Source organism: Manihot esculenta, chromosome 4 (assembly GCF_001659605.2).
Source record: "Manihot esculenta cultivar AM560-2 chromosome 4, M.esculenta_v8, whole genome shotgun sequence".
In the NCBI taxonomy this organism is placed as follows: Eukaryota; Viridiplantae; Streptophyta; class Magnoliopsida; order Malpighiales; family Euphorbiaceae; genus Manihot; species Manihot esculenta.
In genome coordinates, this window is record NC_035164.2 from 18,098,292 (window position 1) to 18,107,987 (window position 9,696).

The 9,696-nt window shown below is 39.2% G+C and overlaps 1 long non-coding RNA gene across 1 annotated transcript; it reads left to right on the plus strand.

Annotated features, from left to right (window-relative positions):
• The first annotated feature begins 1,710 nt into the window (after positions 1-1,710).
• LOC122723498 lies at positions 1,711-3,932 on the plus strand. Its single transcript, XR_006350405.1, has 3 exons — positions 1,711-2,046; positions 2,157-2,252; positions 3,803-3,932. It is a non-coding gene; the product is annotated as an uncharacterized LOC122723498 (long non-coding RNA).
• Positions 3,933-9,696: the final 5,764 nt, after the last annotated feature.

A 9,696-nucleotide genomic window follows, 5' to 3' on the forward strand; every position in this document is an offset into this window, starting at 1 on the left:
GCCATGATATGGGACAAACTGCCAAGTGATTTCTGGCTTAGGGCGTCTGCCACAATATTTGCCTTACCCGGATGGTACTGAATCTTGCAATCATAGTCACTAAGCAGTTCTACCCGTCTCCTCTGCCTCAGGTTCAACTCTCTCTGACTCAAGATGTAATGCAAGCTTTTATGATCTGTGAACATCTCACATTTTACCCCATAAAGGTAATGCCTCCACATCTTGAGTGCAAAGATCACCGCTGCCATTTCTAGGTCATGTGTAGGGTAATTTGACTCGTGCTTCTTCAGTTGCCTAGAAGCATAAGCAATCACCCTTTCATTCTGCATCAGCACACAACCCAGTCCCACACAGGACGCATCACAATACACTGTGAAGTCTTCATTACTAGTTGGCAGAGCTAACACCGGTGCCGACATCAACCTCTTCTTTAGCTCCTCAAAGCTCTCTTCACACTGGTCAGTCCATACAAACCTCTGATTCTTCTTAGTCAGTCGGGTCATAGGAGCTGCAATCTTAGAGAAGTCCTAAACGAACCTCCTATAGTAACCTGCCAAACCCAAGAAGCTCTTGATCTCTGTCATTGAAGTGGGTCTAGGCCAGTTAGCTACAGCTTCCACTTTCTTGGGGTCCACCTCGATTCCATTTTCTGACACAACATGCCCCAAGAATGAGATGCTCCTCAACCAGAACTCACACTTGGAGAACTTGGCATACAAGCCGTGTTCCCTCAAGGTCTGCAAGACTATCCTCAGATGATGGGCATGCTCCTCTGCATTCCTAGAATACACTAAGATATCATCAATGAAGACAATAACAAAGTGATCCAGGTACTGGCTAAACACTCTGTTCATGAGATCCATGAATGCTGCAGGGGCATTGGTTAACCTGAACGGCATCACAAGGAACTCATAGAGCCCAGATCTGGTCCTGAATGCCGTCTTCGGCACATCCTCTTCTCTTATTCTCAGCTGATGGTACCTGGATCTCAGATCTATTTTGGAGAAACAACCTTCTCCTGCTAGCTGGTCGAATAGATCGTCGATCCTTGGCAACGGGTACTTGTTCTTGGTAGTGACTTTGTTCAACTGCCTGTAGTCAATACAAAGTCTAAGGGATCCATCTTTCTTTCTCACAAACAGCACCGGAGCACCCCAAGGTGAGGTACTCTGTAACATTCCAAAACCTGCAGATAGAAATAAAGCAACCATTAGCTTTCAATTGTACCAGTCCGAAGTTAGAATAACTTGCTTCAGGGGAGGTGCTAGCTTAACCTCGAGCTAATTAGGGGAGGTGCTAGCTTATCCATAGCCGTCTGACACACAATTTGTTTAAAGATAGAGCACTAAAAGTTGTGTTTAGAGGTCTAACTTGCATTTCATATAGAGTTATTCGTCCAAAGGTAGAGTTAAAATAAGAACGACCAGTAATAGTATTTTAACATCTTCAAACTGTAATAACTGAATCATAGAAAACCCAAATAAGAAAACAGACATATCTTAAAATAAAGTATCTAACGTGATAAGCAGGTCGGAATCAAGTTGCTATCGGGAGGTGCTTAAGGGTTTCCCGACGTGCTAGCTTGAGGTGCTTCCTAAAACCGACGTGCTTGCTTAAATAAAATGAACTTCTAAATGTTAAAAATGTAAGTTTAGTAGGTCAATCTATGAATATTGAAAGTTTAAAAACTAAATTGAAACATATGGAAAAGTTTAGTAGGTGAAAGTGTGAATATGGAAAGTTTAAAAGTAAAATTCCAAGTTTGCCCTCCACCTTTTTCTATATTTACACCTAACCCACCATATGACACCTAGCCATGCATGACTAAGCATGAAAGAAAAGAGTTGTCATTCATTTGGTCCATCATTGCCGTGGCTACACCAAAAGGAAAGAGAAAAAGCTTTTGCTTTCTTATCTTCCATTTCCACCATAGTTCATCAAAAAGATAAAATCTCCAGCCACACAAAATCTGTTCTTAAGTGTAATAACCAGCAAGGAAACCATAGAAAGGGAGGAAAGAAGGAGAAAAGTTAAGGTGCTTTAGTGGTAAGTGATGAAATTGAAAACTAGGTTAGGTAAACATATTCTTTCATGTTTCAATTAATTATATGTTGTTAAATGAATTAAAGCTCATGTTTTTCTTATTCTTTGTAAAGAACAAACTCAAAGGGAGGAAGGTACATCAAAGGGGAAAGGCAAGGAAAGAGAGTAACTAAGGTGTACCTAAAGCTTGTGAAAAGATTGTGCAAAAGGTTTGGTGATTGTATGAACTTCTGTTTTTCCTTTGATTTTCTCATGAATATGTAACATTAGGGATTGGTTTTGTTTGCTGGAAATGCTCTTTTGATTGTATGGATATGTAATATGAATGTTGAAATGATGATTGGAAGGCTTAAAGTACATAGATACAACATGGAAGCCAAAAACATAAAACTGGCAGAATAGGTTCCAACAGGACAGTCTGTGTTAGAAGCCTCATAACTTATTGTGTAATCATTTAAATTAATCCTAACATATACCAAATGAAAGCTAAGACACAAATCTCAAACTTTCATGAAGTGACCAAATTCTGAATCTGTAGCTAATTATGTGAAAATTGCTAGTGAACCTAAGCTGGTCACAGGGAATTGTGCATCCGGAGCAGTATGTATCTCCTAGACCATAACTAATGATTTACTCAATGAAATGAATTAAGACCAGTTCCAAATGAACCCTGACAAGTATACCTAAAACTTTGTATAATAAAGTTAAGCTTGAATCTGTATGAAAATGTATGCATATGATAGGTTTTGTTAGATTAAAAACAGATACCAAAACTGTACTGGTTAGGACCTGATTGAGCAGGTTGCAAAGAAAAATTCATAACTTAAGTTAGGAAGGTCAGAATTAGATGTAATATATCTTGTTAGAAAGCTAAGACATAAATACACAACGTTCATGAAGAAAAGTGAGTCTAATTGTGTCCATAAGATACTTAAAAATGTGATACAATCTCAGGCAGAAACAAAGCTAAATATAAATATTGACCTAAAAGGGATTGACATGCTAGCTTTGTGGCCAAATTACGCACATGCTAACTTGACATGCCTGCTTTACGCACGTGCTAGCTTAAGAGACTAAAACTTTTCATGCATATTCTTGATGACATAGTAAAATGTTTATGGCTGAATAATATGCTCATAAGTGAATATGTTCTATTACATATATATGAATGCTTTTAAGGACTCTTTTTATTGATGTGATTGCTTATTTAGTACCAATAAATATTTAACATGAAACTATGCATTCTTGGCCCTAGTAAACCTCAGTGGGAGTCATAGATAGCATAAGGGTATGGCATGCCATATACAGTGTAGCAGTACTGCGCCCTAATGGGCTACATGATATGATCTTATCGACACATTATGTGTCATACAGTTTCCCGGCTTTTTAGCCATACAGGCACAACATTCGGCCCCCGGGCCATACAGTTTGGCACTTTGTGCTATACAGATACAGTTTCCCTTATCTAGCTAAATGATCCTGTGAAGAGTTTATAGGGGCTAAGATTTAATTATATGACTTGTTAATGCTTTGCTAGCATGCACATAAGATGGTTACAAAAATATGAATGACCTTACATTTATACAACTGCATGACTTGATTTGGCACTTATCACCCACTGACACATAAAAATTTCATTTGCCTTATAAAATGATTTCATTATATCTGTCATGAGTATTCCTATTATATGTGAATGAGTATATATGTTGTTATTCACCCACTGGGCATAAGCTCAGCGCATTGGATTTTCCATGCGCAGGTAATAGATAGAGGAAGCAACAGTTAGGAGGTCTGGTTCTGCATCAGCACAGAGACATCATCATAACCAGTCAGTCACAAGATTTATACAGAGGTTGTTTATGGTTGGCATGTACATTAATAGTCTACCAAGAGTCTGTAAATGAGTGTTGTAATAGTACAAATATATACAAATGTGTTGACTAATTTAAGTTATTATGTTCTATTTATGGATTTGATAATGTGAAATGAGCAAATATTGAGATTTTATGACTATTTTTCACAGGGATAATTGCTAATAAACAGGGGAGACTTTTGCGGTTTCTCCATTTAAAATTATTTTGTGAATCAACATGCATTGAAACAAACTAAAGAACAATTTATAAGGTCAAAGCTATCTTAAGTCCACATATGTAATTGCATATAGTATAGTATGTGGCAGCCTTTACTAAGTTATTGTATAGACGGGTAAGGGGTGTTACATTTTTTGGTATCAGAGCATAGGTTTAGGCGGTTCTAGGATATAGCATAATTTAATGTACATGCCAAGTGTGTCAAGGTTATGATGTATCTCTGTAAAATTGATGCAGGCCTATTTTGTGTTTTTAATTATTCAGAGAGGATGTCTGAGGAATCACAACGTGCTATAGATGAGGAGGTGGGAAGTCATGCCCCCTCAGAACCCATTGAGCCAACAGTTGCACCAGCCCCTCATGGTGAAGATAGGCCAGGACAGGATGCATTTTTACAACAGTTGGTAGATATGTTTAGACGAGTTTCAGGGGCAGCACCTCAGGTGCCACCACCAGTTGCAGTACCTATGCAGGCTCCTGCTAGACCACCAATAGACAAGCTTAGAAAATATGGAGCTATGGAATTCAAAGGCAGAATAGAAGATGATGCTCCAGTAGCAGAGTACTGGCTGCAAAGTACAGAGAGAGTGTTGCAGCAGCTTCAGTGCACACCACCAGACAGTATGGCTTGTGCAGTTGCTTTGTTACAAGAAGAGGCCTATCAGTGGTGGGACACCACATCACAGATAGTTCAATCTGAGCAGCGGACTTGGGAATTCTTTCTGGCTGAGTTTCGAAAGAAGTATATAGGAGATTTGTATATGGATGAGAAGAGAAAAGAGTTCCTATATTTGAGACAGGGCAGGATGACTGTTAGCGAGTATGAAAAAGATTTCATCAGATTGAGTAAGTATGCTCGGGAAATGGTGCCTACAGAGGAAGCTAAATGTAAGAAATTTGAGCAGGGTTTGCATAATGACATTAGGGTGCTTTTGGCAGCCCATTCCATCAAAGAGTTCTCTACTCTGGTAAATGCAGCGTTGAATATAGAGAAGATAAAAGAAGAAGAACAGAGCTGGAGACAGAAAGGGCAACAGAAGAGAGGGCAAACCCAGATGCAGGGGCAATCCTCAGCCTCTCAAGCACCTATGAAGAGACAAAGAGGTGCTCAATCATTAGGGCAGAGTCCGGTACAAAGACAAAGGCAGCCACTAGCGCAGAGTTTTGCAGGGAGGTTTGGGCAGCAAACTAGTACTTCTGTAGCCAGTTCAGGAAGTGCAGGCAGGGGACAATACCCTATATGTGAGCACTGTGGTAGAAGGCATTTAGGACCCTGCAGAAAACTAACAGGGGCATGCTTCAGGTGTGGATCCACTGAGCATCTTATGAGAGACTGTCCTAGGGGACAGGTATCATCAGCACCACCTATAGAGAGGCCTATTCCTGCTGGATCTAGAGGAAGAGGAAGGGGTAGAGGTAATCAAGGGGCAACTTCAGCCAGTCAAAGGGTGTCTGAAACAGTAGATAGACCAGACTTCAGAACACCTGCTAGAGCATATGCCATCAGGGCTAAAGAGGACAGAGACTCCCCAGACGTGATTGTTGGTACATTCTCAATCTTTGATAAACCTGTGCATGCATTGATAGACCCAGGATCTACACATTCATACATATGTTTACCCATTGTCAATGAGGGGAAATTACAGGCAGATTCTCTAAACCAAGATATAATAGTAACCAACCCCCTTGGTCATAGTGTGATAGTGAGTAAAGTATATAGGGATTGTCCTATATCTATTCATGATCAGACTTTCCATGGTGATTTGATAGAGTTACCCTTTAGAGAATTTGATGTAATCCTTGGCATGGACTGGTTATCTAAGCATCGGGTAATAGTAGATTGCAGATCAAAAAGAATTACATTAAAAACACTTGCAGATCATGATGTGGTAGTTGTAGGGGAGAGATCAGATTACTTGTCTAATATTATATCGGCCGCTACAGCTAGGAGATTAATCAGTAAGGGTTGTGAAGCCTACCTTGTTTGTGCACTTGAAACCAAAAAGGAGAATCCAGGTGTGCATGACATATCCACAGTGTGTGATTTCTCTGATGTTTTTCCTGATGATCTTCCTGGTTTGCCACCAGAGAGAGAGGTGGAATTTGCCATAGATGTTATACCAGGCACCGCACCTATCTCTATTGCTCCTTATAGGATGGCACCTACAGAATTGAAAGAGTTAAAAATACAATTACAAGAATTGCTTGACAAGAGTTTCATACGACCTAGTATTTCACCTTGGGGCGCACCTGTATTGTTTGTAAAAAAGAAGGATGGGACACTAAGGTTGTGTATAGATTATAGGCAACTAAATAAGGTGACAATTAAAAATAAATACCCTTTGCCCCGAATAGATGACTTGTTTGATCAGCTAAAAGGAGCCAGTGTCTTTTCTAAAATCGATTTGAGATCGGGTTATCATCAGTTGAAGATAAAAGAAACAGATGTCTCTAAAACTGCTTTTAGGACCCGATATGGACACTATGAATTTCTTGTTATGCCTTTTGGGTTAACTAATGCTCCTGCAGCTTTCATGGACCTGATGAATCGCATCTTCCATCCCTACCTGGATCAGTTTGTAGTAGTGTTCATAGATGATATCTTAATATATTCAAAGACTAAGGAAGAACATGATCAACATTTGAGGATAGTATTACAAACTCTGAGAGAGAAACAACTTTATGCCAAGCTTAGTAAATGTGAGTTTTGGCTAAATGATATATCCTTTCTTGGACATGTAGTGTCAGCTGAAGGAATCAGAGTAGACCCTAAAAAGATAGAAGCTATCCTTGAGTGGAAACCACCTAAGAACATAGCAGAGATTAGGAGTTTTCTGGGTTTGGCTGGATACTATAGGCGGTTTGTAAAGGGATTTTCAATCATTGCTGCCCCGTTGACTAAATTGCTGCACAAGAATGTTAAGTATGATTGGGATGACAAATGCCAGAAGAGTTTTGAAAAGCTTAAAAAGATGCTTACAGAGGCACCTGTCCTTACACAGCCAGAATCGGGTAAAGATTTTGTGATCTACAGTGATGCCTCACATAATGGACTGGGTTGTGTACTCATGCAGGAGGGGAAGGTAGTTGCTTATGCTTCAAGACAATTAAAGCCACATGAGAAGAACTACCCTACCCATGATTTAGAGTTAGCAGCCATAGTCTTTGCATTAAAGATATGGAGGCATTACTTGTATGGAGAAAAATGTTATATCTATACAGATCATAAAAGTTTAAAGTATTTGCCCACACAAAAGGAGCTTAACCTGAGACAGAGAAGATGGTTAGAGTTGCTTAAGGATTATGACTGCATTATTGACTATCATCCAGGTAAAGCCAATCTGGTAGCAGATGCACTTAGCAGGAAATCCTTTGCTGCTTTAAGAGCTTTGAATGCCCGTCTCTCTTTAGCTAATAATGGGGCTATCATAGCAGAACTAAAGCTTAGACCCAATCTACTTCAACAAGTCCAGGAAGCACAGAAAGGGGATACTGAAACAGCTTTGTGGATAAGGCAAGTCCAAGAGGGGAAAAAGCAGAAACATGTGGTTCAGGATGATGGCTATTTGTATTATGAAGGCAGAATATGTGTACCTAATGTTGATGACCTGAGGAAGAACATTCTGGAGGAAGCACACAGTAGTTCATATGCTATGCATCCTGGCAGCAATAAAATGTATCAAGATTTGAAACTGCATTATTGGTGGCCAGGTATGAAGAAAGATATAGTTGAATTTGTGGCTACATGTCTGACTTGTCAGCAGGTGAAAGCTGAGCATCAAGTTCCATCTGGTCTTTTACACCCTATTTCCATACCAGAATGGAAGTGGGATAGGATCACTATGGATTTTGTTGTGGGATTACCACTGACACCAAGGAAAAAAGATGCCATATGGGTGATTGTAGATAGATTGACTAAGTCAGCTCATTTCTTGCCAGTGAGAACTGATTACTCATTGGAGAAATATGCAGAATTATATATCACTGAAATAGTTCGATTACATGGAGTACCTCTTTCCATTATTTCAGATAGGGACCCGAGGTTCACTTCCAGATTTTGGGAGAAATTGCATGAAGCACTGGGTACTAAGTTGAATTTTAGTACAGCTTTTCATCCTCAAACAGATGGGCAATCTGAAAGGGTAATTCAAACACTGGAAGATATGCTTAGAAGTTGTGTTATTGAATTCGAAGGGAGCTGGGAGAGATACCTTCCATTGGTTGAATTTGCATACAACAACAGTTATCAAGCAAGTATCAAAATGGCACCTTATGAAGCATTATATGGAAGGAAATGTAGAACTCCATTGTGCTGGACAGAACTCAGTGAAGCTAAAGTGATAGGTCCAGACTTGGTGAGGGAAACAGAAGAGAAAGTGAGAACTATCAAGGAAAGGTTGAAAGCAGCTTCAGATAGACAGAAGTCTTATGCAGATTTGAAGAGAAAAGATATAGCATATGAAGTTGGAGATAAAGTGTTTCTTAAAGTCTCTCCATGGAAAAGGGTGCTCAGATTTGGCAAAAAGGGAAAGTTAAGTCCTAGGTTTATCGGTCCATATGAGATAATTGAACGTGTGGGTCCGGTAGCCTACATGTTAGCATTACCCCCTGGATTAGATAAGATACATAATGTCTTCCATGTATCCATGCTGAGAAGATACAGATCTGATCCTTCTCATGTCATTTCTTCTGAGATAATTGATATTCAACCTGATTTGACTTATGAGGAGGAACCAGTGAAGATTTTAGCACGAGAAATAAAGGAGCTAAGGAATAAGAAGATTCCATTAGTGAAGATTCTTTGGAGAAACCACAAAACAGAGGAAGCTACATGGGAAAGTGAGGACTTAATGAGGCAACAACACCCTCAGCTATTCATGACAGGTAAATTTCGAGGACGAAATTTTTTAAGGAGGGGAGAATTGTAACATTCCAAAACCTGCAGATAGAAATAAAGCAACCATTAGCTTTCAATTGTACCAATCCGAAGTTAGAATAACTAGCTTCAGGGGAGGTGCTAGCTTAACCTCGAGCTAATTAGGGGAGGTGCTAGCTTATCCATAGCCGTCTGACACACAATTTGTTTAAAGATAGAGCACTAAAAGTTGTGTTTAGAGGTCTAACTTGCATTTCATATAGAGTTATTCGTCCAAAGGTAGAGTTAAAATAAGAACGACCAGTAATAGTATTTTAACATCTTCAAACTGTAATAACTGAATCATAGAAAACCCAAATAAGAAAACAGACATATCTTAAAATAAAGTATCTAACGTGATAAGCAGGTCGGAATCAAGTTGCTATCGGGAGGTGCTTAAGGGTTTCCCGACGTGCTAGCTTGAGGTGCTTCCTAAAACCGACGTGCTTGCTTAAATAAAATGAACTTCTAAATGTTAAAAATGTAAGTTTAGTAGGTCAATCTATGAATATTGAAAGTTTAAAAACTAAATTGAAACATATGGAAAAGTTTAGTAGGTGAAAGTGTGAATATGGAAAGTTTAAAAGTAAAATTCCAAGTTTGCCCTCCACCTTTTTCTATATTTACACCTAACCCACCATATGACAC